Source organism: Miscanthus floridulus, chromosome 2 (genome assembly GCF_019320115.1).
Source record: "Miscanthus floridulus cultivar M001 chromosome 2, ASM1932011v1, whole genome shotgun sequence".
NCBI classification, from domain to species: domain Eukaryota; kingdom Viridiplantae; phylum Streptophyta; class Magnoliopsida; order Poales; family Poaceae; genus Miscanthus; species Miscanthus floridulus.
In genome coordinates this window covers 169,329,212-169,347,179 of record NC_089581.1, presented here as the reverse complement: position 1 = coordinate 169,347,179, position 17,968 = coordinate 169,329,212, and positions in this window count along the sequence as shown.

Below are 17,968 nucleotides of genomic sequence, written 5' to 3'. Positions count from 1 at the left end.
AAAACAAAGAGGAAACCTAATCCGCTACTGGGCCAGCCCGAACGGCTTAGGCGGCCCACGACTACGCGCGCACACAGCCTAGAATGGCGTAGCCCAGCTCCGATTCCCTCGTAGCAACAGCGGCTAACAAAAGGGGCCCACGCGTCAGCGACCGAAAAGCAGAGCACGGTGGCGAATGGCGCGGAAATGACGCCATCTCGTCGGCGGCGATTTCTCTGGTGGAACCGAGGGCAACGGCGTGACCACCTTAGCCTCCTGCATCCATAGCACTCCTAAAACTAGACCCTAGTGCACTCCAGGGACATCGGCCATGGCCCACGGCGGCTCGGCCATGGCGCACGGTGGTGCTCCGGCGAACCTCGACGGTTGGTGGCCATACAAGGCGCGCGTAAGCTCTTGGTAAACAAGGCGGACCTTCCTACGCTACGGCTAGCGGCTATGGTGAAGCGGTCAGGCGGGACCACATGAGATCACCGGCGGTGACCATGGCGGCCATGCCACGGTGGTGCACAGTTCGGCAATGTCGCTCACCTATAGCTTGGCTGGCTCCGTGAGGGCGCTGACGAGGTTCGTGAGGCGATGGCGGAGCTACGGGTTGGATGGTGGTGGCTGTGGTGCCGCGGCGAGCTCAAGCGAGCTCGGCGGAGCTGATGGCGTCGGTGGTGCGCTGCGGCTGTGAATGGGGAAGGCACAGAGGGGTGAATGAGGGTAGAGCGCGTGCAGAGGGCAGCAGGGCGCGCTCCTCTTCAAGCCAGCCAGCGCGCTACGTGGTCAGGGCGAGCCAAGCACGTGGCAGACATGCGGCGGCCGCCATCTGACCTCGGTCGGCCATGAACAGTCTAAATCCGAAACACTGTAGCTCGATTCAGAGAACAAGGAACTAACTGACAGCGCCAAATGATGATGCTCTATCTCCTAATTCGTTGATCGTTTGCGAAAGAATTCAAAACAAAAGTTGTACACCTACATGCTAGCTACAAAACTCATTTAGAGATCAATGTCTAATTCGCAAAGGACAGAGAGTAAAATCATGCCAAAGTCGTGTTCAAGAAACTGAAAAATGGAGTTTGTACTTAGAAATTTCTAAGTGTTGAACCCAACCCAATTTCTAACTTGTGGGACCATTTTGAGCATGTTGTGCACATTTTCATGACTTGGTCACAAAATAACTTTTGTTCCTTACATAATTTGCTATAACTTTGTTTTAGGTTGCTCAGACATGCAAATATTCTAAGTGGTACTTTTTGAACAGTCAAACCAAAGAGTCCTAGGGTCAAAACAAGTCAACCCATGACTTGGAAACTTAATTAGGCAAAATGATCAAAATGAACATTGTTCCTAATGACTTTCTAAGCATAGCTAAGATGTTTAACAATATATTTAGCCATACCACACATTGGTCATACAATAATCAAGCACTGAATGTACTGAAACGATGAAAAACAATTAAAATGATACTTTTGTTTCATAGTCATGTTTCACATGTTTCATGATCTTGTTGCATTACAATAACTAGCTAGGTTCCACTAAAGTGAGTTGCACATGTTGCACTTGGGTGTTGCACACTCTTTAATTCACAAAAACAACACTCATGAAAAATACAGTACGTTGCAATGTTTCGATAACATGTTTCATATGATATATGCTCATGAATGGATGAATGATACTCATGTTCATGGAATGTAAGTGCAATTAGGCAAGACTAACACCAGGGGTGTTACAGCCCTCCCCCCTTATAAAAATCTTGTCCCAAGATTTGGGTTACGAACCATTTATTATAAAAATCTTCATAAGCTTTTTGTAGATACTCTCCTGTTTCCCAAGTTGCATCTCCCTCATCATGATGATCCCACTGTATCTTATATGTTTTCACCACACTATTCCGAGTAGCACATTCCTTAGTGTCTAACACCCGAACTGGTTGCTCATGATACACCAAATCTGATTTGAGTTGGATACCTCGAGGTTCTATTCTTTCCTCTGGAACACGCAAACATTTCTTGAGATGTGATACATGGAAAACTAGGAAAACGGTACTCATTGTCTCAGGTAACTCTAACTTGTAGGCTACCGGACCTCTTCGTTCCAAGATCTTGTATGGTCCTATGAATCTCGCAGCAAGCTTTCTTCGGACTCCGAACCTTTTCTTCTTCGTTGGTGTGACTTTCAGATAAACATAGTCACCAACTTCAAACATAAGGGGTCTCCTTCTGTCTGCATAGTTTTTCTGACGTGATTGGGCCGCTTTCATATTCTACTGAATAATATGAACTTTCTTCTTGGCTTCTTCTACAAAGTCAATGCCATAATACCTTCTATCTCTAGGCTCGACCTAATTCAATGGTGTTCTACATTTTCTGCCATATAAAGCTTCGAAGGGAGCCATCTTGATGCTTTCTTGATAACTATTATTATAAGAAAACTTAGCTAACGGTAACCATGACTCCCATGATCCCTTAGAAGACAATACACAGGCTCTTAACATATCCTCCAAAATAGCATTCACTCATTCAGTCTGACCATCTGTCTGAGGATGATAAGCGGTACTGTGAATCAAACTAGTTCCTAAGCCTTTGTGTAAATATTCCCAAAAGTGAGCCGTGAACTGTGAGCCTCTATCAGATACTATGGTCTTTGCTTTACCATGCAACCTCACAATTTCTGCGATATACTTCTTGGCATATTGAGGTGGTCGATAAGTTGTCTTGACAGGTAGGAAATGAGCGGTCTTAGTAAGACGATCCACAATTACCCAAATCGAATCATGTCCTTTTTTAGTAGTGGGTAAACCCATGATAAAATCCATACTTATATCATCCCGCTTCCAACTAGGGACGGACAAGGGTTGCAACATACCGGCAGGTTTCATGTGAATGGCTTTCACTCGACAACATGTGTCACATCGGACAACATATGCTGTAATTTTTTTCTTCATTTTGGTCCACCAATAACGAGATCTTAGTTCTTGATACATCTTACTACTTCTGGGATGGATAGATAGCTTAGAAAGGTGAGCTTCATCCATGAGTTTATTCCTAAGCTCTCGATCCTTGGGAACCACAAGACGGTCGTCAAACCACAACACGCCCTGTTCATCCACTTTAAAGTGCTGAGACGACTTTTCTTTGATTTTCTCTTTGATGTGGAATATCCCCTTGTCAGTTTTTTGGCCTTCTATTATCTTACTCTCCAAAGAGAAACTAATCTGAATACTATGTAACACAGCAGGATGCATTAGATCGAACCCATCTTCAAGTAATGGCTGCACATTCAAGTAATGTGACTTTCTACTCAAAGCATTTGCCACTACATTGGCTTTTCCAGGATGATATTGCACATTCAAGTTGTAATCCTTGATCAATTCCAACCATCTATGATGTCTCATGTTTAGCTCTAGTTGGGTAAAGATATACTTAAGACTCTTGTGATCCATAAAAATATTGCACACATTACCAAGTAGGTAATGTCTCCAAATTTTTAGGGCGTGCACAACTGTAGCAAGTTCAAGATCATGTGTTGGATAGTTGACCTCGTGCTTTCTCAATTGTCATGATGCATAAGCAATGACTCTCCTTTCTTGCATAAGAACATAGCCTAATCCAGTCTTCGATGCGTCGCAAAACATATCAAATGGTTTCTCGATATTTGGTTGTGCTAGAACCGGAGCAGTGGTCAATAGTTTTCGCAAAGTGTGGAAAGTTGCTTCACACTCCTCTGTCCACACAAACTTGTGATCCTTCTGTAGGAGACTCGTCATTGGTTTGGCAATCTTCGAAAAATCTGGTATAAAGCGATGGTAATAACCCACTAGTCCTAAGAAACTTCTAATCTCAGGAACTGTGGTCGGTGCTTTCCAATTCATAACTTCTTGCACCTTACTTGGATCGACTGAAACCCCATTCTCTGACAGAATGTGACCAAGGAAAGGAACTTCCTTCAACCAGAATTCGCATTTGCTAAATTTAGCATACAGTTGATGATCCCTAAGTCTGGTCAAGATAGTTCTCAGATGCTCTTCATGATCTTTCTCGTTCTCGAAGTACACCAGAATGTCATCGATAAACACTACCACAAACTTATCCAATTCTGGCATGAAAACTGTATTCATAAAAAACATAAAGTATGAAGGAGCATTTGTCAAGCCAAAGGACATGACAAGATACTCATACAACCCGTATCTGGTGGAAAATGCAGTTTTTGGTATATCCTATGGCCTAATCTTGATTTGATGATAACCGGATCTCAAATCTATTTTTGAGAACACCTTGGCCTTGGATAATTGGTCAAACAGAACATCAATATATGGCAAGGGATATTTATTCTTGATGGTCACCACGTTGAGTGATCTATAATCTACGCACATTCTCAACATGTCGTCTTTCTTCTTCTTCACAAATAAGACGGGACATCCCCATTCAGACTTGCTTGGCTGAATAAACCCCTTTTTTGACAAATCTTCTAATTGCTTCTTCAGCTCAGCTAACTCATCTGGAGGCATCCGATAGGGTCTCCTTGAAATCAGAGCTGTTCCGAGGACTAACTCAATTCCAAACTCAATCTCCCTATCCGACGGAAGACCAGGTAGCTCATCCGGGAATACATTCAGAAATTCACACACTACCGGAATCTGATGAATAGAAATGACTACCGTAGCACATGTAACACTTATAAGGTCAGTTCTCCGAGGCAATGGTACTTGGAAAGTACCCTCACCTAGGGGATCCTTAAGGGTAAGTACTCGACTTCCAGTATCTATGACTGCTCCCCAATCTTTCATCCAATTCATCCCTATAATGACATCCAAAACTAATCCAGGCATAACTATCAAGTTCACTCGGAACTTCCTGCTACCTAATTCAAGGGTTGCCCCTCGAACCATCCGGTTGGTCAAAACATCAGCCCCTGCTGAACTTATACGGTACCTATAACCCAATTCTATGCATAGTTGTCCATGTTTCTGTGCAAATGCTTGACTCATAAAAGAATGCGATGATCCAGAATCAAATAGAACAACCGCAGGGTTTTCGTTGATATGAAACTTATTAGCAGTGAAGGGCTCTCCCTCAGGAATTTCATCCACTATCGTACTATGCACTCTAGCATTATAAGTATGCTGCTTCTTCTTGGGCGAGTACGGACAAAACCTCGAGAAATGGCCGGGTTGATCATAGTTATAGCAGGGTCCTCTCACTATCCCGATAGACCCTATAGCTCCCTTGGAACTGCCTTGTACCACAGTTACGGCTGCTTTGTTGGGCTGTACTACCATCTTGTACGGCTTTTGAGGTCCATGGAAATTCTGACTTCTTTGTTGAGGTGGCCGAAACCTAGCGCCAGGTGCCGATGGGTGATATGGAGGATGACCTCCCATAGGTGCTCTAGCTTGGGATGGACCACCTTCAAAGGCTCTCTTGCGTGTCTTGGCTGCGGTGCTGGCGTTATTATTCTTCTCCTACTTCAGGCAGTCGCTGATGAAGTCATTGAATCTGACGCGGTTGTTGGTACCAACATGCTTCATCATTTTTGGATTGAGACCCCGCTTAAAACTGGCTATTCTTTTAGCATCTGTGTCAACCATGTCAGGAGCATAGCGACACAAGTTGTTGAAGGCATGCAGGTATTGCGTCACGGTTTTGGTGCCCTGGTTCAATGCCAGAAACTCTCCCAACTTCATTTCGGTAAGCCCAGGTGGAATATAGACTCCACGGAAGGCCTCAGCAAACTCTCTCCAAGTAATCTGAGCATTTGGAGGGAAGGTGGTGCGATGGTGCTTCCACCACATTCCCGCTGGTCCTTGCAACTGAAGTGTAGCATACTCTATTTTCAGAACCTCAGTCATCCTCAACACACGGAATTTATCTTCCATCGTGTTGATCCATTCCTCAGCATCGAGTGGCTCTGTTGCTTCCTTGAATACTAGCGGCCTGGTGTCCATGAAATCTTTGAAGCTGATATATTAGTTTACTCCCATGCCACCACCTTGATTGTTACCACGTTGAACGTTGTTGGCGATGGTACACAGAAAATCCTCTATGTTCTTCTGGGATTGTTCCGCGTTGCGCTGACTCCCGAGCAGCTGTGCGAGGAACATCTCGGGGGTAAACAGGGGAGGAGGTGGCAAATGCGGTTCATGGGGAGGTTCATTGTTGTTGTCGTGGTTTCCACCACCACCACCAGTCCCCGCACCGTTAGCACCAGTCTCAGCGGCCTCATATGTGGTTCGGCGAGTGTTTGTCATCTACATATTTTAGCAACAAGTAATGATTGAGTGAAGCTGTAATAATTGCGAGTAAAGGAAAAATTATGCCGTACTGAATTTACTGGAGAGAATAAATTCATACAATAAAACAGAGGCACAACAATCGCATCCTAATTGAAACAACAGCACTTAATCAAATTACTTCAACGGCAAACATCGCGTCCATACAACCAATTTGCCAGCATACATACACTAGACTTTTATGCGTTTAGATATCGCATTTGAAAATCAGTTCCAACCACATGCCAAGTCTCATATGTTCGAAGCAACATACAATAGGTTACATGCCAACAAAAGAAAGGTCATCGCGACAGGACCTAGATACTAGCGCAAGGCAACTAGCCTACTCCTCGGGGCCATCGTCGGGATCGGAGACGTCACCATCGCCCCTAGGTGAAACTACAGGCTCATCCTCGTTGTCATCGTCGATGTCTATGCCAGCGGCGTCTGGTGGAGCATATGGGCCAACCCCATTGTAGAGCGCGTGAAACTCCTCATGCAGGTTGCCATTATATTCTTCTAGCTCATCGACCCTCTGCAGCAAAAGGTTTCTTGCGTTCCAGGCTTCATTCCTTTCCTGAACCAACTGTCCAATCATGTGGTCTGCATTGTTGTTGGCTTGAGTCAACGTATGCACTCGCTGCATAGCTCTATCACCTCTCTCAACCGCCTGATCTCGCTGTAAGTTCATATCAGCCAGCTGCTCCTGCAAGCTAACTATAACACGTGCCTGTCGCTTCTTCTGCTTTCTCCCCTTGAGCTTATCCTGACCACGCAAGCCAGTCAAAGTCCAGTAGGTACTCTCGAGACCCTCATACGCTCTGATGGCGGCGAACATAGCACTCATTGCCTGGTTGTCGCTAGCCTGTCCTTCAGCTGGACCTCTGACCAATGCACTTCCCTGAGGCTAAACCCAAATGGCATCATGAGGATCATCCCTAGGAAAAGTGCCAGCTAGAGCTGCTGCAAGCTCACTGGGAAATCTGCTCATAATGTCCTTGATGACACAGAAGGCTGCTCCCTCTGCACCCTCAGCTGGAGTGCGACCCTCAAACTCCAAGTGCCAACCATCCCAATCTGAAGCATCACCAAGAGCAGGAACCGTGATCTCCACCACTACGAGTCCATCCTCTGCTAATTGGCTCTCATTCCAAGAGTACACCGGCTCTTGACCCTCTAGGTACCCCACATCATGGAGCACTCTCCAAAGCAAAGTTGGCATGCCAAACTCGCTCAACAAGGTGTCCATGGTGCGGTGCTCCCTCAGGGCCAACGGACGTCGAGGTGCTCTTCCTCCAGTGGACTTACGGGCGATCTACTTCATGCGGGCCATCTGTAGCAAAAGTTCTTTTATTACCTCGGGGAAACATATTTTTGGTGATACAACTTTTATCAAAAGGAGATAATCAATTTATAAGGGGAGGAATGCATGACATGAATGAAATGCACAAGTAACATGATGTATGTACGTGCCGTACGTTCTCACAAACTTAGGAATAACAATTTCTAACGACGAATTCGGTGGCATACAAACGATCTCTCAAATACATAGCTAATATGTTCTACACGATAGCGTTGTTATATACCTGCAGAAGATTCATTTCAGCCCAATTCCTAATGAATGCATAAAAGCAGTAAATTTTTTTATCCACACGCTCTACACGAATCCCCAGATACGTGTACAATGGTAGTAACTACCCGAACCATCGTCCTATTGATGCCATCGCCTCAACAGACGGAAGACCCATACATGAGATACATTTGTAAAACATGCATAGAACATGTAATTACTCCAGCATCATATAAACATTCACCCTAGATCGGCGGTGTATCCGACCATGCTCTCACAACTCACACTTACCGAGGCGTAGAGGCAATTGATCCATTCATTACCACTCAAACAAGTGGCACTCATACAATAGCACGCTGTATGAGCGACGAACGAGAAATATGATGCAAGAACCCCAAGTCAGTACTTAATTAAGCTACCTAGAGTCCTTAACTGGGCATAAAGGATATGATCACTGGCACACTTTATATTTTGAAAATCACATTTTTCAAATGCCTTTTTGTTTTAAATACACTTGTGAATAGTAACATGCTAAACCATGCTCTGATGCCAGCTGTAACAGAACCGACCAATTATACGAAATTAAGTAAGAAAATCATCCGCCAGAGCAGACGATTTAGCAAACTTAAGCCCGTATAACCCGGTAGTCCGTGAAATCACGAAGGATTTCAAACCAACTTCCATTCCAGCCAAGATCGTAATAAGTTTAGCGGTCACCATCACATATTACATAAAAGTTTGCATCACGGATACATCAGAGTTTCAACATAGTTATTACAAAACCAGTTCGAATAAAAGTAGCGGAAGTCATTTGTTCAAACCACACACACACGCGCGGAGTTCAAATATAGTGCCAACGAATGATCATCTCCAACAAAAGCATCAGACGAGACGTAAGGAATGACCATGCCCATGGTCCTAAGCATCACCCATCGCAGGATAAAGGCAGTTGATATAGTAGCCGTAATACATCTGCCCATCTGCAACAAGTGGGAATAAAACCCTGAGTACGAGAAGGTACTCAGCTAGACTTACCCGACATAACCAAAATAAGTGACACCAAGGATTATGAAGGGCTTTATAGTAGGGTAGCTGACTCATTTGCAAAAAGAAGCATTTTTAGCATTTTAAGAACCTTTCTAAAAGCATTATTGTCAAGTTAATTATTATTAACCTGTCGACTAGATTTGCACCTATACTAGAGCAAACACATGATTAAGCAGATAATGATAACCCATGATCATTAAACAACTTCCATACTATCATATTCATTATAACTATCCAAGTGTTCCACAAACATTTACTACGATGAAGTCACTCAAGTCAAGTGCTCACTATCCAGGAGCGATGGCGATTCGAATCGATTCCTAACCAGCTGGTGATTTATTCCTTACACAAACCTCACTCACTCACTAAAGTGAGATATTGATCACCGAGTCAACTTTCCAGGTATCTTGAGTTTGCCAGGAACCACATGTACCCGGGGGCCGACCGACTGCACTTTGGTCTTATCGTCCCGCCCCCGTGTCCTACCACACCTGCTCCGGCACAGTGCATTGTGGGCAATCTACTTGGCCTGAAAAATCTCCTAGCTTTGCGGTCGGAAGGTACTTTATCCGGTCAGCTAAATGTAAGGCATGCGTTTAATATGACTCGAGGCCCACAACGGTCGGTCCTTAATCGGCACAGACGAAAACACTACAGTCCAAAACTCTACAAGTCTTCGTCCGGTCTCAACTTTATTTAACACTTAGTTATACCATGACTTCATAGTCATCCAAGCAGATCTGTTGTCATCGTCGATGTCTATGCCAGCGGCGTCTGGTGGAGCATATGGGCCAACCCCATTGTAGAGCGCGTGAAACTCCTCATGCAGGTTGCCATTATATTCTTCTAGCTCATCGACCCTCTGCAGCAAAAGGTTTCTTGCGTTCCAGGCTTCATTCCTTTCCTGAACCAACTGTCCAATCATGTGGTCTGCATTGTTGTTGGCTTGAGTCAACGTATGCACTCGCTGCATAGCTCTATCACCTCTCTCAACCGCCTGATCTCGCTGTAAGTTCATATCAGCCAGCTGCTCCTGCAAGCTAACTATAACACGTGCCTGTCGCTTCTTCTGCTTTCTCCCCTTGAGCTTATCCTGACCACGCAAGCCAGTCAAAGTCCAGTAGGTACTCTCGAGACCCTCATACGCTCTGATGGCGGCGAACATAGCACTCATTGCCTGGTTGTCGCTAGCCTGTCCTTCAGCTGGACCTCTGACCAATGCACTTCCCTGAGGCTAAACCCAAATGGCATCATGAGGATCATCCCTAGGAAAAGTGCCAGCTAGAGCTGCTGCAAGCTCACTGGGAAATCTGCTCATAATGTCCTTGATGACACAGAAGGCTGCTCCCTCTGCACCCTCAGCTGGAGTGCGACCCTCAAACTCCAAGTGCCAACCATCCCAATCTGAAGCATCACCAAGAGCAGGAACCGTGATCTCCACCACTACGAGTCCATCCTCTGCTAATTGGCTCTCATTCCAAGAGTACACCGGCTCTTGACCCTCTAGGTACCCCACATCATGGAGCACTCTCCAAAGCAAAGTTGGCATGCCAAACTCGCTCAACAAGGTGTCCATGGTGCGGTGCTCCCTCAGGGCCAACGGACGTCGAGGTGCTCTTCCTCCAGTGGACTTACGGGCGATCTACTTCATGCGGGCCATCTGTAGCAAAAGTTCTTTTATTACCTCGGGGAAACATATTTTTGGTGATACAACTTTTATCAAAAGGAGATAATCAATTTATAAGGGGAGGAATGCATGACATGAATGAAATGCACAAGTAACATGATGTATGTACGTGCCGTACGTTCTCACAAACTTAGGAATAACAATTTCTAACGACGAATTCGGTGGCATACAAACGATCTCTCAAATACATAGCTAATATGTTCTACACGATAGCGTTGTTATATACCTGCAGAAGATTCATTTCAGCCCAATTCCTAATGAATGCATAAAAGCAGTAAATTTTTTTATCCACACGCTCTACACGAATCCCCAGATACGTGTACAATGGTAGTAACTACCCGAACCATCGTCCTATTGATGCCATCGCCTCAACAGACGGAAGACCCATACATGAGATACATTTGTAAAACATGCATAGAACATGTAATTACTCCAGCATCATATAAACATTCACCCTAGATCGGCGGTGTATCCGACCATGCTCTCACAACTCACACTTACCGAGGCGTAGAGGCAATTGATCCATTCATTACCACTCAAACAAGTGGCACTCATACAATAGCACGCTGTATGAGCGACGAACGAGAAATATGATGCAAGAACCCCAAGTCAGTACTTAATTAAGCTACCTAGAGTCCTTAACTGGGCATAAAGGATATGATCACTGGCACACTTTATATTTTGAAAATCACATTTTTCAAATGCCTTTTTGTTTTAAATACACTTGTGAATAGTAACATGCTAAACCATGCTCTGATGCCAGCTGTAACAGAACCGACCAATTATACGAAATTAAGTAAGAAAATCATCCGCCAGAGCAGACGATTTAGCAAACTTAAGCCCGTATAACCCGGTAGTCCGTGAAATCACGAAGGATTTCAAACCAACTTCCATTCCAGCCAAGATCGTAATAAGTTTAGCGGTCACCATCACATATTACATAAAAGTTTGCATCACGGATACATCAGAGTTTCAACATAGTTATTACAAAACCAGTTCGAATAAAAGTAGCGGAAGTCATTTGTTCAAACCACACACACACGCGCGGAGTTCAAATATAGTGCCAACGAATGATCATCTCCAACAAAAGCATCAGACGAGACGTAAGGAATGACCATGCCCATGGTCCTAAGCATCACCCATCGCAGGATAAAGGCAGTTGATATAGTAGCCGTAATACATCTGCCCATCTGCAACAAGTGGGAATAAAACCCTGAGTACGAGAAGGTACTCAGCTAGACTTACCCGACATAACCAAAAATAAGTGACACCAAGGATTATGAAGGGCTTTATAGTAGGGTAGCTGACTCATTTGCAAAAAGAAGCATTTTTAGCATTTTAAGAACCTTTCTAAAAGCATTATTGTCAAGTTAATTATTATTAACCTGTCGACTAGATTTGCACCTATACTAGAGCAAACACATGATTAAGCAGATAATGATAACCCATGATCATTAAACAACTTCCATACTATCATATTCATTATAACTATCCAAGTGTTCCACAAACATTTACTACGATGAAGTCACTCAAGTCAAGTGCTCACTATCCAGGAGCGATGGCGATTCGAATCGATTCCTAACCAGCTGGTGATTTATTCCTTACACAAACCTCACTCACTCACTAAAGTGAGATATTGATCACCGAGTCAACTTTCCAGGTATCTTGAGTTTGCCAGGAACCACATGTACCCGGGGGCCGACCGACTGCACTTTGGTCTTATCGTCCCGCCCCCGTGTCCTACCACACCTGCTCCGGCACAGTGCATTGTGGGCAATCTACTTGGCCTGAAAAATCTCCTAGCTTTGCGGTCGGAAGGTACTTTATCCGGTCAGCTAAATGTAAGGCATGCGTTTAATATGACTCGAGGCCCAACAACGGTCGGTCCTTAATCGGCACAGACGAAAACACTACAGTCCAAAACTCTACAAGTCTTCGTCCGGTCTCAACTTTATTTAACACTTAGTTATACCATGACTTCATAGTCATCCAAGCAGATCTAGGTAACCACTTATAGCTCGCAGGTGATAGGAAATCACCCAACTTCTACCGGTCTAAGCCAGCTAAGCATTGACTTAACTGCGGATACCCAGGTAACAAGGATATAGTATAACAAAGATAGACAAGGTATAATGCAGCAACGGTTGCAAACAACTCCTGAACGTAATGCATCAATTAAAGTAAAGCATTTAATTAAGTCATTGCAAACCGGGAGAAAAAAATGCTCCGGGGCTTGCCTCTCTCGAAGGAGCTTGGACGGTGATCGGGGCACTCCGGAAGTTCCTCAACGTCCTCCTCGTCGGCTTCTGGCACTTCCTACGGCTGCACCTCGAACTGCTCCTCGGGCTCCTCGGGTATGATGACTGGGTTCTCGGTTTGTGATCCTGTATGATATAATGTGCGTAAGTGCTTATGCAATCGGTGCATCGGATGAGATGAATACAATGAATATGTTTGAATGCAAGGTAGTCAACATCATCCAAGAAAATATACTACAAGCACATGTCATCTACTGCATTCTCTTCTACTACTAATATGTTTAAGTCAACACACCTTATCAAATGCTTCAAAGATACACCAAAGCTAACATTATTAACTAACTTGCATTAAAGAGGATTATTTTATTTCATTTTAAACTAGGGCTACAACAGCAACCTATATTTTTGGTGCTTATAAAAATCTAAGAAAATTACAATAGTATAGTACTACTCTAAGTAGACTACCATAAAATTTTCATGGCATTTGGATAAGTAAAATAGTCTACACAAAAATGATAAGGCATAAGTGCTCAAAAAGGCATAAATAGAAAACCTTAGTTAAAAGTGTCAAGCAATAGATTTCTTATTTTTCCTAGTATCACTCTAGCATAAGAATAGCACTCACCAAATTTACCTTTACTAGATCTATAGAAAAATTATGAAAATTCACACAAGTATTAATCAATGATAAAAGGAAAATTTATAATTCAAAAACTACACATGCGCTAGCTCTGAAATTTTAACCAGAGCTTCTACTAAGCAAGACTAGCATACCCACAAAATTTCATAATTTTTGGACCACAGAAACTCAAGATAAAATTTTAACAAGTTTGCATGCATCTAAAAACACATTTCAAAGTCCTATTTAATTCATCCAAAATTTCTAAAACCTGTGCTCATATAATATTTTTATTAAATACTAGACATTACCAGGAACTCAACAAAGTTTGAACCATAACATTTGGATCTACCAAACTTGATTTACAAAATTTTGAATCGTGCACACAAATCTGTGAAAAACAAAATAAACAAAACAAAGAGAAAACCTAATCCGCTACTGGGCCAGCCCGAACGGCTTAGGCGGCCCACAACTGCGCGCGCACACAGCCTAGAACGGCACAGCCTAGCTCCGGTTCCCTCGCAGCAACGGCGGCTGACAAAAGGGGCCCGCGCGTCAGTGACCGAAAAGTAGAGCACGGTGGCGAATGGCGTGGAAACGACGCCATCTCATTGGCGGCGATTTCTCTGGTGGAACCGAGGGCGACGGCGTGACCACCTCGGCCTCCCGCATCCATAGCACTACTAAAACTAGACCCTAGTGGACTCCAGGGATGTCGGCCATGGCCCACGGCGGCTCGGCCATGGCGCACGGTGGTGCTCCAGCGAACCCCGACGGTTGGTGGCCATACAAGGCGCGCGTAAGCTCTTGGTAAACAAGGCGGACCTTCCTACGCTATGGCTAGCGGCTACGGTGAAGCGGTCAGGCGGGACCGCGTGAGATCACCGGCGGCGACCATGGCGGCCATGCCGCGGTGGTGCACGGTTCGGCAATGTCGCTCACCTACAGCTTGGCTAGCTCCGTGAGGGCGCTAACAAGGTCCGTGAGGCGATGGCGGAGCTACGGATTGGATGGTGGTGGCTGTGGCACCGCGGCGAGCTTGAGCAAGCTCGGCAGAGCTGATGGCGTCGATGGTGCGCTGCAGCTGTGAATGGGGAAGGCACGGAGGGGTGAATGAGGGCAGAGCGCATGCGGAGGGCAGCAGGGCGCGCTCCTCTTCAAGCCAGCCAACACGCTGCGTGGTCAGGGTGAGCCGAGCGCGTGGCGGACACGCGGCGGCTGCCATCTGACCTCGGTCGGCCATGAACGGTCTGAATCTGAAACACTGTAGCTCGATTCAGAGAATAAGGAACTGACTGACAGCGCCAAATGATGATGCTCTATCTCCTAATCCGTTGATCGTTAGCGAAAGAATTCAAAACAAAAGTTGTACACCTACATGCCAGCTACAAAACTCATTTAGAGATCAATGTCTAATTCGCAAAGGACAGAGAGTAAAATCATGCCAAAGTTGTGTTCAAGAAACTGAAAAATGGAGTTTGTACTTAGAAATTTCTAAGTGTTGAACCCAACCCAATTTCTGACTTGTGGGACCATTTTGAGCATGTTGTGCACATTTTCATGACTTGGTCACAAAATAACTTTTGTTCCTTATATAATTTGCTACAACTTTGTTTTAGGTTGCTCAGACATGCAAATGTTCTAAGTGGTACTTTTTGAACAGTTAAACCAAAGAGTCCTAGGGTCAAAACAAGTCAACCCATGACTTGGAAACTTAATTAGGCAAAATGATCAAAATGAACATTGTTCCTAATGACTTTCTAAGCATAGCTAAGATGTTTAATAATATATTTAGCCATACCACACATTGGTCATACAATAATCAAGCACTGAATGTACTGAAACGATGAAAAACAATTGAAATGATACTTTTGTTTCATAGTCATGTTTCACATGTTTCATGATCTTGTTGCATTACAATAACTAGCTAGGTTCCACTAAAGTGAGTTGCACATGTTGCACACTCTTTAATTCACAAAAACAACACTCATGAAAAATACAGTACGTTGCAATGTTTCGATAACATGTTTCATGTGATATATGCTCATGAATGGATGAATGATACTCATGTTCATGGAATGTAAGTGCAATTAGGCAAGACTAACACCAGGGGTGTTACAGCAGCTTACACCGCCAGAGTTGCGAGTCCCTGTACCTACCACAGTTGCTTCAGTTACTGGGACTATAGAGACGCTCTCATCATCTGTTGCATCATCAGAGCCACCGCCTATAGTGATACCTCTAGAGTCATAGGTCATGTCAGTCCCAGAGCAAACCCAGACCACTTCAGCTTCACTTCCAGCGACAGAGGGTCAGACCACTCTGCACAGTTCTAGATTTCTCAACGCACCTCAGCGCCCGACTTGTCTGCTCCTACCCCACCGTCCGACCCTTAGATTTTGGTGCTTGACACCAAAGGGGGAGAGAGATCGAGTATGTTAGATCTAGGGGGAGCGTTATATCTAGGGGGAGCATATGGTTTATTTCTTTTGGCTCTTTATGTGTGATTAAGGCTGGATAACGAGTTGGCTCGGCTCAGCTTGTTCTGGCTCGTTAAGATAACGAGCTAGCTCGGATTGACTCGTTATCCTAACGAGCCAGAAAGCCAGCTCGACTCGGCTCATTAAAAGCTCGAGCTGGCTCGTTAAGCTCACGAGTCAGGTATAAAAAATACACAAAATATAATATTTGCATTTATCTAAAGTTTGAGAATAATAATAATATAAAAGAAATGCATATAGACCAGTTATCAGTCAATTTATAGGGTCTAGACCAGTTACCAGTCAATTGTAAAGTGCAAGACATGAAATAATACAAAAACTAATATAAGTTTTGATATTTTTTTCTGGAAGCTTGGCTCATTTAGCTTGCGAGCGGCTCGCGAGCTGGCTTAAGTTGGCTTGTTATAGCTAACGAGCTAAAATCTTGGCTTGGCTCGTTATCATAACGAGCCGAGCCAAGTCGAGTCAAGCCCGCCATGAGCCGAGCGAGCTAACGAGTTTCGAGTTTTTTGTCCAGCCTTATGTGTGATACATTATGCATTCACGTTTACTTTTATGCATTGAACTACATACGTGTGATTGTGATACTTATGTGACATTTGTGCTCTCTACTTTGATTTATATATATGTCATGTCACTTGGTTATGCTCATTTGCCTTGCTTCTGTGTTTTACTCCGATTCAAATGAGCTTTATTTCTTATACTCATGCTTATTTCATATCTATTGAGTACATCATGTTGATTTGGGTCATATAAGCATGTCTAGCTCCTTTGCTCTTATTATCAAAAGCTTATATGAACCAAGCATGTTGAAAACCTCATCTCTTTTACATACTCGAGGTTGTATTGTCAGTAATCACTAAAAAGGAGGAGATTGAAAGCATCTAGGCCCCTAGTTGGGTTTCGGTGATTAATGACAATACGAGATTACTATGACTAACGTGTGTTTTGCAGAGACAATTTAAGTTAGGTCATGATAATGGCAATTGATTGGGCAATCATGGTTGTCATGCCCCTACGATGGAAATTGTTTTGGTTTTCAAAGGATGGACGACAAGGTTAAAGATGAACTAGTTCTAAGTGTCGTTTGGTGTTGAAGAGACACTTAGAGTAGTTTAGGACTCTGTTTTTCCTTTGGCCGTACTATTAAGGGGGTATGGATGAGTAGCTTGACCTAGGTGAGTCTAGTGAGTTAGGTGTGGTGCACACTTATCAAATCTAGGACTAGGTAGCTCCGGAGTAGCCCTAAGATCAATTGGAGTAAACTTCATTCACATATGATTTCGAGTTGAAAGTGAATGGAGGTCAAATGAGTGACCGGACGCTGGTTGTGACCGGACGCTGAAGGGTGAGTCCGGTCAGTTCATTTGATCAACTAGAGCCGTCTGGTTGCGACCGGACGCTGAGTGAAAAGTGACCGGACGCTGGGTGCCAGAGTCCGGTCAACTCTAGAGAGGTTCTAGAGAGGGGTATTCCTGATCGGACGCGTCCGGTCAGTGCTGACCGGACGCTGGTCAGGATCCGGTAACTGATCGGACACTGAACAGCCAAGTGACCGGACTCTGGGTGCCAGTGTTCGGTCAACATCAGTAAGGTTCCAGAGAGCAGTTTTCATGACTAGACACGTCCGGTCAGTGCTGACCGGACGCAGGTCAGAGTCCGGTCAGAACTTAACGGCTCTTTCTAACACAGTGGTGGGGATAATTGACCGGAGCATCCGGTCACCCTGACCAGAGCGTCTGGTCACCCCGCAGAGTGATGACTCAACCTCCAAACGTTATGTTTTGAATGAGGGTGTATAAATACTTACTCTACTCGTCCAAAGGAGGTCTCTTGCTCATTTGTTCAGCTGAGAAACACCCTTGAGAGTGCAAAGGAAAGCAAGAGCCTAGTGAGGTGATTGAGATTTGAGAATCCAAGATTAAGGCCTCATTAGTGCAAGGAGAGTAGCTAGTGTACATCCACCTGTCGGGTTCATAAACCCGAGGTCCCTCGGGGACCGGCTTTCATGCCAGGGCTCGGCCTAG